This window comes from Aulostomus chinensis, chromosome 4 (assembly GCF_037954235.1).
Source record: "Aulostomus chinensis isolate RoL2024-O1b breed Wild chromosome 4, RoL_Achi_v1.0, whole genome shotgun sequence".
Taxonomy (NCBI): Eukaryota; Metazoa; Chordata; class Actinopteri; order Syngnathiformes; family Aulostomidae; genus Aulostomus; species Aulostomus chinensis.
In genome coordinates this window covers 31,971,170-31,982,950 of record NC_141323.1, presented here as the reverse complement: position 1 = coordinate 31,982,950, position 11,781 = coordinate 31,971,170, and the positions used below count along the sequence as shown (strand labels likewise).

General features: G+C 42.5%; 1 non-coding gene across 1 annotated transcript; it reads right to left on the bottom strand.

Annotated features, from left to right (window-relative positions):
* Positions 1-806: 806 nt before the first annotated feature.
* Positions 807-925, bottom strand: LOC147267062 (5S ribosomal RNA). The gene has a single exon (XR_015113182.1). It is a non-coding gene; the product is annotated as a 5S ribosomal RNA (ribosomal RNA).
* Positions 926-11,781: the final 10,856 nt, after the last annotated feature.

Genomic DNA, 11,781 nt, shown 5'->3' with positions numbered 1-11,781 from the left:
GTCAACAAAAAACAACCAGTCAAGCAAACCAAACCACCAGAAACCAACTACTGGTTCAAAACCAGTAAAAAACAAAAACAGAGGAAAAGTCTCTGTGTGTAAGAACATGCATGAGTATGTGTGTGTGTTTAGATGCATGTGTGTCAAAAACTACAGATCCCCGAATGGATGGTTGGATGGTTGGATGGAACTTCAGCTGTTCTGAAACTCTTCTCCTCAATTACTCTTGAGTTGACTTATTCTTAAATGGGAAACTCTGAGTATCCATTTCCGAAACAGCTGATCGGAGTTGGTTGAATCAACTGTGAGTATAGTCATCTTGAGTTGCACATGTGCACAACCATGATAAAAAACAGTGTGTGGAGCCCTGATACCACAAGTCACCATGAAAACAAGAAGAAAAGATCCACTTATTTCATGACAATGGAGTTGAAGGTCTACATAAAGGCCTATGGAGAGTATGAGAATGAAATTCACCACTGAAGCAGTGCAGGAGAGAGAAAAAGCAGAGGAGAAAATTGCTACCTGAGAAAACACTAAACTTTGAATTAACTATTCCATGGATGTAACATTTAGCTATGAGAGATCGTACCTTACAATTCTAAATATACAAAAGAATAAAACTGAAGAGAAAACTACTGCATCTGCCATCTGTCTCCTTCAAATATTTCTCGAGATACACGCTGCTTGACTGTTTAAATTTCAATGCTGCGGAAAGGCGCTTTAACAAGAAGTGTGTGAGGGAAGCTCGCTCATGCTGGTCCCAAAAGACTTAAAGCTGCCCTTTCCTCACAAAGAAACAAAAAAGCTTACAGCACCTGGTATTCCCAGGCGGTCTCCCATCCAAGTACTAACCAGGCCCGACCCTGCTTAGCTTCCAAGATCAGACGAAATCGGGCGCGTTCAGAGTGGTATGGCCGTAAGCTCTTGACTCTCACACATGGGCTCTATATCCATTTCACTCACTTTACAACGCTAAAGCTACGATCTGCTGGCACATTAGCACGGAATGCTATCCCTAGCTAGCACGTCGCTAACCATGTACACACCCAGTCTCTTTTCACTATAACAGTTAGATAAAGCGCAAATACAGGCATAAATATTCACCTCTCGAAGGTCACACAGAAGTTTACATCAGGACCACCAGTCGTCGACCTCCAAAATAAACTTAAATGCTCTCCACACAAATGATGCCTCCCCACTTCGCTCTCTGATCATTGCCTCTGTTTCTCTCCCCATGCGCGCTAACTACTCACCTCACAAACCTGCGCCACTAGTCCCACCCCTTACACAGTAACTTTCCTCTGATTGGCTTTTGCGGTCTTAATACACCCAAAGATAAAACAGGAATGAAATGATTGACAGGTAACAATTGAGGTTACATATAAACACGGCTTCTTCCCCTCTCCTTATTCTTAGATCACTGATCTTTTACAGACTCAGAGAACTTAAAGACCTTTATATGAATTTATTTTTGAACTGTAAATAGTTTTACTTTTTAAATGTTACATACTATATTTATGCTTTTAACCTGCTCACATTATAACCAATTTTAACGATCATGAACTCCATTTATTTTTGAACTTTTTAACACATCTTTTTATGCTTTTTATGCTATGTAATTTATTTGATTTTTGTACACGGCTACATGTTGTATGATAACAAGAGTGTATATTGTTTACAATGTGTTACAGTCAATGGGTGGCACGGTGGTACCGTGGTTAACAGTGTCGCCTCAAAGCAAGTTCAAGTCCTGGCTCGAGCACAGGTTCTTTCTGTGTGGTGTGTGCATGTTCTCCCCGTGTCTGCGTGGCTTGTCTGTCTATTTGTGTTGGCCCTGCAATGGACTGGCTACCTGTCCAGGGTGAAACCTGCCTCTCACCTGAAAGCCACTGGGAAAGGCTCCAGCCTCCCCCTGCAACCCTTAACAGAAATAAGCTGGGATGCATGGAAGTATAGAAAGCGGATACAATGAAGCGCATACAAATTTTTCGAACGCACGAAAAAGTCTCACCTTTTGTTTTTTTCATATTGGTTAGTTTGGAAGCATGGAATTTCTGACAAAGCCTAAGTTTGTATTGTTTATTCACTGATTTTTCTGACAATTTACAAACAAAGCTTTCAAAACTGAGAGGACAAGCAGTGGTGTTTAAGATCAACACCCAACATGGGGCTTGAACCAACAACCCTGAGACTAAGAGTCTCACGCTCGACTGACTGAGCTAATCAGGTTACGTCGGTGTAAGTCCCATAGCATGAAGTGGTCAGAGTGAGAGACTCACAGTCCTGTGAGTGATCACCCACCCATCTATCCATCCATCCATCCATCCATCCATCCATCCGTCCATCCATCCATCCATCCATACATCCATCCATTTTTTCCGCTTATCCTGTTAAGGGTCACTGGGTGGGGCTGGAGCCTATCCCAGAAGGGACATTACCTTGGACAGGTCAGCAGTCCATCGCAGTCCACCGCAGCCAACAAATATTGACAGACAACCATTCACACTCACAGCCATACCTACGGTCAATGTAGAGTTGCATTTCCATTTGCATGTCTTTGGACTGTGGAAGGAAGCTGGAGTACCTGGAGAGAACCAGCACAGGGAAAACATGCAGACACTCTCAGGATTTATTCCAATGAAGCGCCTAAAAAAGGAGTGTTGGAACTCACTCAGATGAATGAGACATTATAAGCCATCAAATATATACATGTAGATGTAGTGTTGGAGATCCAAGAAAAGAGGGAGAAAAGAGAAGAGAAGAAGAAGAAGAAGAAAAAAACAGCTTCTTTGACCAGATAACATAGTTGTCTATTTCAATGTTTGAGGTCTGAAAAAATAACTGATTAACTGTGAAATGTGATGGACAGGCAAGTACTTACTAGGATCAGGGCAGCTGGAAAATAGGCTCCTGCATCTGTAGGCAATATCAGAGACAAAGAAAAATCAACACAAATGAGCAGGCACTTGAACGATGCTAAAACCACTCTTTTTTAAACAAATACAACCACAGCTTCTGATCTATGGCCTTAAGTACACTGTAATCATGCCATCAGACAGACTCATGCCAGAGCAGTAGCCTAGCACAAGATGGAGGAACGTAATTGCATGTAAACACAGTCAGTGTGCACTCATCTTAATATGAACCGACTTAACTGTTGTGTGACACGTATATTGTGTGTACTGTAAAATGGTTCAGACTATCAGAAAGCTTCATGAATTCACAGGCAAAATACAGATGTCGCACACATTAATTTGTGGAGGCTCGAGATGTAAAAAGTAAAGTCGACTCTCTGTTTTTTGGATTAATTTGCAAGCATTTTCAACATTTTGGCTAGCTGCTAAATCTGGCTAGCATGATGTGCACCGAGTGTAATTATCAATGCAAATGTGGCAGGATGAGAGGTCCCATCCTAGCAGTGAGACTGGTTGGTGATGCCTGACTTGGCTTGTACCATCATTAGCTAACCAGTGTGTGGCGCTGCTCTATAAATAGGGGCAGCATCTACCTGGTCAATCTCTTGCTCTTGGGGTCTGTGGTCCACCCACTTCCTGGTCACCTCGCTTCCGCCTCTGATCGCCTCACGTCTGCCTTCTCGCCACCGTCTTTGCTGGTATGTAGCAGTAGCTCCCTGTAGCTCGTGTTGCATGCTGATCATGCACGTTTTTCATATTCACGTGTTTAATTGTAGGCGTCCGGCTTTTGGGACACGGTCCCTTAATCGCCGCTAGTGGGGAAACACCACACACACATGATCTACACCTGATTGGCACAGCTGGTGAGCCGTGACACTGAGGAAGAACTAGCTGCTGCTTTGCTAACGGGCGCTGTCTTGCCAGACTATCTTGCTTTGCTAGATGCTCCTGCTTTGCTCTGGCTGCTGTTTTGCTGCAGACTACCCTGCTTTGCTCGGGCTGCTGTTTTGCTACAGACTACCCTGCTTTGCTCTGGCTGCTGTTTTGCTACAGACTACCCTGCTTTGCTCTGGCTACTGTTTGGCTACAGACTACCCTGCTTTGCTCGGGCTGCTGTTTTGCTACAGACTACCCTGCTTTGTTACAGGCTCCTGCTCTATTAGCCTGCTCTGCTACTAGCCTGTTCTGCGACCTACTGGCCATCTACACATGTTTTGCTTGTTTGTTCACTGTTTACTGTGTTCACTGGAGTGCTCTACTTCTGTGTTAACGAATTGGAATCCGCTGTGTGTTGAACTGGAGGTTGTTTCAGTAATTCACCTTGTTTAACCAGAGTCTGCCAGATCCTGATGTCCACCGTGTGGCGCCACTGAACTGTACTTCATGGTGCTCTGAAGGTTTGGATCTGCATTGTTTCCCATTCCTCCGCTTGGGCTTCAGGGTGTAGCAAGCTGCGTGACGGCTATCTGTTAGCTCCCTGGTCTAGCAATGGAGAAATGAACTCCAGTTTCTGGTTATTTTGGGTTATTTTTCCTTGCTAATTTGTGTTTAATAATTAAATCTTGTTTCTCGAATTAATTTGTAAATTGTTTTGAGTTTGGTTCTGGTTTTTTTTGTTTAGTTTTGGAGTTAAATTATAATTCTAGTCATTTCGTTTCAGGTACTGGAAGCTCACGGTCCTGGCGTCGCTTTGTCTCTTGTGTGCTGTGCACCCCTGTTTTGCTTTAATCATGTGTTTTTGTTTTTTTTTTTAAATGTGATGTCCCAATTGATTAGGGTGTCTTCTGCCTTGGGATCCCTCACCCCCACTGGTAAGCTCCAGACTTGTTTAGATTTATTCTTGTTCTTTTTAATCTGCTGGCCTGTTTACAATAAAATATTTTTGTCATGGAACCACGTCTCCTGCCAATTAGTAAATGAACCTGTGAATGCCTTTTGGTCGGTACGTTAACTATTTCCTTGGGCGAAATTCCCAAGGTGGCGTTGTCCGGCTTTGGTCACTATTATATTTTAATAAGTGCACCCCCCACTCGTGTGTGTCGCCACACAAACTGGAAACTTCACTTAGCCTCCACTGGCCTACAGACTTTGCGCCAGTGTCTACAATAAATGCAATCGCTACTCACCAAATGACTGAGATTGAGATGGATGACGAAAACCAAGGCTCTGGCCTCACATGTGCAGCTCAGGAGATTCTCCTTGTGTCCAGAAGGCAAAGATACTGCATGATACTGTTTTATTTACAGTGAAGTACTGTATTTTAGCATTACAGCATAGTTCTGTTAAACAGTCATGGGGTGTAATTTAACAGATTCCTATTAGAATTAACGGCAAAGTACTGTATTTTTATAAACAGGGTGACACTATTGAAATCTTGTAGTACACTGCAAGCAATTGCTGTAAATTTACAAGTCCCACCGCTTTCATAAAATTCATCACTGGATTCAGGACGACCCCTGCTACTCGGCTGCGGTGGGCGGGAGGAGGCTCAGGCCCAAACAACGCTGACTGCAGCTTTAATTTAATCCTAGGTTTATGTAATACTCTGATAACTCAGTGGTATTTATTTCATGATTTTCATAGGAATAAATTAAGAATAAAATGCCAGTTCATGGTTAAGCTAAAATTTACATAAGTATTTGTTATGAAGATATTGTATAAAATTTGTTGAATATTAGTAACTTTCAAAAAAACATTTCATGGGGTGTGAATGTCTTTAAAAAAAAAGTTAAGTAATTCTCTTACGTTAGGTTACGTGCGTGAGTTCATGACCTTTAGTGTTTACACTTCCGGGAGAAACGAGCGCGAGGAAGGAGCATCGTGTAATGGCGTAACGTTATCGGAGTTTGGAGACTGTGTGTCGTCGGAGAGGAGTTTTTATCGGTAACGGACTGTGAACTGTAATTGACCGACGTGATCGGAGTGCGTGAGTCGGATTCTCCGCCACCGATTGTGTTTTGTTGAGCACCAGGCAAGTCCAGTTACAGAAGCTAGCGGGAGCTAGGCTAACGCTGTCCACGCTGAAGGGAGACGCCGCTGCAAGGACGGGACAGGAGCTTCGGATAGTCGCCTCGGGAGAGAGTCGTTAACTGAGGACGCGTCACTGCTGCCGACGGAGTCGGAGGACGGGTCGTGGTTGCCGACGGAGCCGGAGGATGTGCCGCTGCTCCCGAGTCACGGAGGTCTGTTGCTGCGGGCTGCTGCGAGCGGGACGGTCGCTGCCACAACGAGCGAGGGATTCATCGGCTGCGGTCCGGTATTGTTGACTTCACCGACACACGGGGGGATCTGGTAAAGGTTTCCATCATGAGCTCCAACGAAAGCGCGCCAACGAAAGTAAACAAGAGTGCACTCGAAATAAAACTAGACAGTTGAAAAAGACAAACAATATACCCCGGGGTTCTTTTTATTTTCTATAGTCTTGTTTATTCAAGGTTTGAATGTGTTTTTCTGCAAGCCTTTAATACATTTTCTAAACTGAAATCTTGTGTTGGTTTCATTGAATTTGTGTGTTGTTACTGAAGCTTTACAGCAGAGTTTAAAGGTCAAGTGTTCTCCCCCTAGCCTCCAGTTGAATATTTAAGAGTGAGAATCATACATTGCCCTAGATTGATATTAATTATTCCAGATGGGACTTTTACCATACAAGATATTTGAAATGAGTTAAAGTGTTCCCTGTAAGCCTAAGGTGGGTTTTAATATTGGAGCCGGTGGTAAAAGGGTTACATTTAGAAATCTAAACCCCTGCTACCATGAGCACACATGGAAATAAAGACTCAACTGACCGCTCGGTCTACTTCAGCTAGCACACTGAACAATACTGTTGTTTACTTGCTAGCTGATAAGTGAGCAGCTGATGTTTGCAATAACATTGAAATAAACTAAAAATAGAGTCAATAGCTCAAATCCTATCACCACCAAAGGAGCCACGTCTTTAACACTTCAATCTCATAGCGACTCCTCAGGATTTCTTCTTCTCTCCATTGCATTTTGTAGGAGGCTCCTGCCGGTCCACACTGCCTTCCCCCTAACAGATTCAGCTACTGAGACTAAAGTTCGTTAGTGAGCTCAATGCATTAGTGACTTAATATTTGTTGAAAACTAAATAGGCATGAAGCTGTAACCTCACATGAACACTTGAAGTCTAGATTTCAGCTGCATGTGAAGAAATCAGCATAAAATCCTTGTGTTGGTGTTTAAACCTGGACTACCAGAACCAGGCTAAGAGGTGTTTGTCTGTTAGCTGTGAAGCAAACTGAAACATGAAGGCTTTGAGGCTTTGTTCTCAACACAAAGAAAGATTCAATGCTCAGACAACTGCCAACTCTGTAAAAAAAAAAAAAAAAAACATTTTTACAAATCTCAGTTTATTTCTTCATGAAGATCTTAATGAGGCAATCAGCACCAGAGCACTAAAGTTAAAATTAGTAACACCGTCACTAACGATGGATTTATTTGACCCAATGTAGTTTTCCTGATCAAATATAGTTTTCATCAAAATATTATTTTTTTATCATTAATTATTTCCCAATGTGCAACATCACATAAATGGAAAAATCAACTGGTCCAACTTGATGGTGAGTCTCCTTTTATCAAGGATTACTGAATGCTTGTGTTATTTATGGCATTGTTAACACTTTATAAACCCTTCATTCAGAGCTGTAAAGAACCTTTAACCTCATATCCCAGACATCAAAGTGGGCCACTAACTGGTGAGATGAAGCTATGCTATGCTGCTACATTCTGAAGAGGTAAAGTAGCAGGTTCTGAGAGTGATGGCTAACCTGGATGTGTTCATCTCCTACTTTAATATCAGCATCCCAACTTGGAGCTCTGACCACCTCCAGCTTTTTGTTCCTGTTTCTGCTTCAGTCAACAGGGAACTCAAACCTGCAATAGAATCATCAACAACAATGGAATAGAAAACAGAGGAAGACAAAATATCATAAACTTACAAAGCTGAGAAATGTTCATGAAGAATAAATGCACACATTATGATTGAGGCCAGAAAGTAAAACTCCATACCAAATGTATTTTGACATGTAGGGATAATGAACTTGAATGTGTTGAAATAGCAGATAAATGAATCCACTATCACAAGATGGCGTCACAGATCCTGATGATCTGTGCAGGAAACACCGAGCAAAACATGACTAAAAAGCTCCTGTTGTTCCCTCCATGAAAAACTGTGGCACTGATGAGAAGAAGGATCCCAGCGTCCTCTGAGGATCCATCGCCTCACCATTCGGTAGAAGGATGATCGGGTCGGCACCAGGAGAAACCCTTGTGTCTCCGATGCAGGGAAGATGGAGCACTGAAGAGGACACATTGTGGCGTCCTGAAGAGGACATTTGGTGGAGCCTGAGACAGCAAACATCATGCCGCCCTTCATCAGAAGAACCACAGCACCAGAAGAAAGAATCCTGGCAGTGACGACAGGGAGGATCAGGGTGTCCTCCTCACCACCACCTTTAAACCTTCAAATGAACTTTCAAAAGCTTCAGAGTGGAGAATGATTTTTTTAAACCTTTTTTTTTTGTTTTTCCTTTAATTCTCATTTGTGCGATTGTCTGATTCATTAGAAATAAACACTGTCTGCTGGGTTTAAGTTGACTGTGATTCTCTTTTTGCGTGCAAATTGAAAGTTATGCCAATAAAAACCACAAGTATTTGAAGACCAAAGGAAGAACCCCCAAAGTCAGGACCTTGAGTTCAAAGTGAGCGCTCTGATCTCAGAGGTTTGGGATATTTCACATCCCATGGCCCTTCAAATAAGAGCCCTGTGTCACTGTCTACAAGTTTTAAACCGTATTTGTTTGTGAAAATTAAAACCAGACGACCACTGTGGTCCTTTTTACACGGTAAGTAAAGCCCAGATGCCATGGTGGACCTGTTAGCACCCTGGACTTTGAATCCAGTGACCTGAGTCCAAGTCTCAGTTCCAGCAGGTTTCCTGCAGCCTTCAGAAGAGCTGCTATGTTTCTCTGTAGTTAACTAAGTGATGCTCTCAGCAGGTTGAGGGCACCACCAACAAGTGAGGTTATGAACCTCTGACTTGTAGGAAGAAGGTAGGAGATCTCCAACAGGATCCTTCTTTCCTCTGTCCTCCTTGGATCTCATGGATCATCACAGTCAAGTGGAGACCCAAGCTCCTGGATGGATGTGGCACTCAGGAATTGCTGAGTTTTCCAGTGGATTTTGTTCCATCCATGGTTCAGGAGCAGGATTCCTCCTGGTTAACCTTGTATCTGTGGACCCCAACTGTGTGGTTTTGAGAATTTTTCATGTCATGTCAAGAAATCAGGCTGATGGGTTTTTCAATGAGAGAAATTCTGGTAACTTAATTATGTGGCATGTTTGTTGAAGCAGTAATTAACTGATGAATTAAGGAAGGCCTGGCCAGTCTTTGCTCACAGGTCATACGATGTAGTTAGAAAGTCCTGAATAAATCTGGAGTTCCATGATTTCCTTGTGGTTCATGTTTCTTTTGGCAATGTAGTCTGGAACAAGAGCAAGATGAACCTCCAAATATCAACAGTTTGGATTGCAGGTGATGTCAAGTTGTATTTTGAGGAAACTCCTCCTTGTGTTTGGCTCCATGGTGAAATGGTGAGCACTCAGGACTCTGAATCAGTGATCAGAGTTCAAGTCTCAGGGGGACCTTCCTGTCTGGAATGTGTCCCATGGAACAAACTGTTAAAGAGATATTATGTTGTTCTAATGTTCTGGTTCATTTCTTGTCCTTTAGAAAAATGAAATTCATTTCTTACTGCCATGAACACAGACTGTGTGTTTAATGTTAACAATAAATGCAACAACTCAGGAGCCAGTAGCTCCAGTGGAAAAAATTCTACTTTGTCAATGAATTAATTCATTTCATATTGCAGTCTGCCACTTTTAAGTTTCTGTCAGGATGGCCGAGCGGTCTAAGGCGCTGCGTTCAGGTCGTAGTCTCTCCTGGAGGCGTGGGTTCAAATCCCACTTCTGACAAAGGATGTTTTCTCCACATTCCTATGCATCCACAATAGAAACTTCCAAACCAAGTTGAAGCTGCTCTCCACTGATGGGAGTGAGTGGTCGTCTGCCAAAGTGGGTTGAACTGGCAGCAGGGGAGGCAAATGAGTTTCCCTGTGATGTTCCAACATCGGCCTGGTTTCCTCCAACATGGAGCAGCCACCAAAATCTAACTACAAATGTTGGATCAAAGTCTACTGAAGAAATGTATTTTCTTTCAATTCACATTTTGTCCATAAACTTCATAATCAGAGTCACCATCTCATCACATGACTAAAGTTTGGGTTCTGTATTGGTGGTAAAATATCCTTCCATGCCCCTCACTAGTTTGCACACAGAAAAGCATATTTTACTGGTTTCAAATCTCTTAGCGTGTTCTCTCTCTTAAACCAGCTGTGGCAGCTTTCATTGTGTGATTGATTTTAAAATATAAATATGGAACAGAACCATTGGAATAAGATGTCAGGACATTTGAAGGAATGTAAATCTCCTGTTGAAATGTTGCAGTGTGCAGCTGAGGCTCTCTGGCAGTGGCACAAGGAGCCACAATGGCAGAACCTGGACCCTCCTGGAGGAGAACCACAGGTGAGGGCCTTCTTGGCTCCAGATTGATGGAAATCAAGTGTCTGAGGCTGTTAGCAGCCATGAAGTTGATCTGGTTGGGCACTGGTATTTTTTCTTGCTGCTGCTCAGGAGTGATTCAGGAGAAGAGTTTCAGAACCGCTGAGGTTTGCCTTTTTTGCCTTTTTTTGTAGTGATTTGGTTTGATACAAATAAAACTGACTTGACTTGATTTGGTGCCTCATGAAGAGAAAATCTGGCCACAAATGTTGGACAAGAGTGTTTGTGGAAGGGTGATTTTTTTTTTTTTTTTGCAGTGTTGTAAGTCACTGTAACTGCAGCTAAAAGATTGAACTTTCTCCAAATGTCCTCAAGATGGTTTCCAAATGGCATCAGTTGTCACAAGAGAAAGTCTGCATGCAAACACACTCAGGTGTGCCCAGCTATTCTTATTAGAACATTCCATCGACTTCATTCTATGTGCAGCCTCACCTTAATCTTAATCTTAACCAAATGTATCTTAATCTTTATTTGAAACTAAACTCAATCCAGACCTTGACTCTGAAATTCATGCAAGAACTAACAAACTGCGCTGTGTTGCATCAGGGCCGGTCTTTGGTCCCCATGAGGAAGAGGACTCCTGATCAGTGTTGATGATGGAAATGGTCTCCAGCACGATAAATCAAGAAATACACACACGCATAAACACACACAGTGACCCTGCATGTCGTTTCTGTCCAATTTAAATTTTCATTCATTACCCAGAACCTCTCAAAAGCCCTGAAGAAAAAAATTGAATATTTGGAGTTTGAAAGCCATAAATAACATCCATATCATATCGTCCATGTCATCTGATCTCATCTTTGTTTGTTGTTTTGAAAGAGGGACAAATTGGTACTTGGTCAAAAAAGAACTCTGGGAAAATGATCCTGCTTTCAGGGAGGTCTTTGGTGAGTTTGCTAAAATTGCAGAGAACCATGACGGAACCAAGCACAAGGCTGCCGCCCTCTGCATCACACGCTGCACTTTGTAGTGTTTGAACTGAATGTGAAGGGTCTGACATCATCACACCAGTACGACAAAAAGTGACCGTGAACCAAAAGAAAACCTTCACTGATGAGTCCATGGATCTTATTTATCTGTGCCATTTTCTGATCTTCTTTTTCCGTCTTTGATTTCTTTCTTTGATCTCTAAATTCTGTGCTTTGGTGTCCTTGGTCAGTCTTTGAATTTCTGTGAAAAAAAAAGAACTCACAGCATATTTCTGCAGACCATAGATAGGGATTTT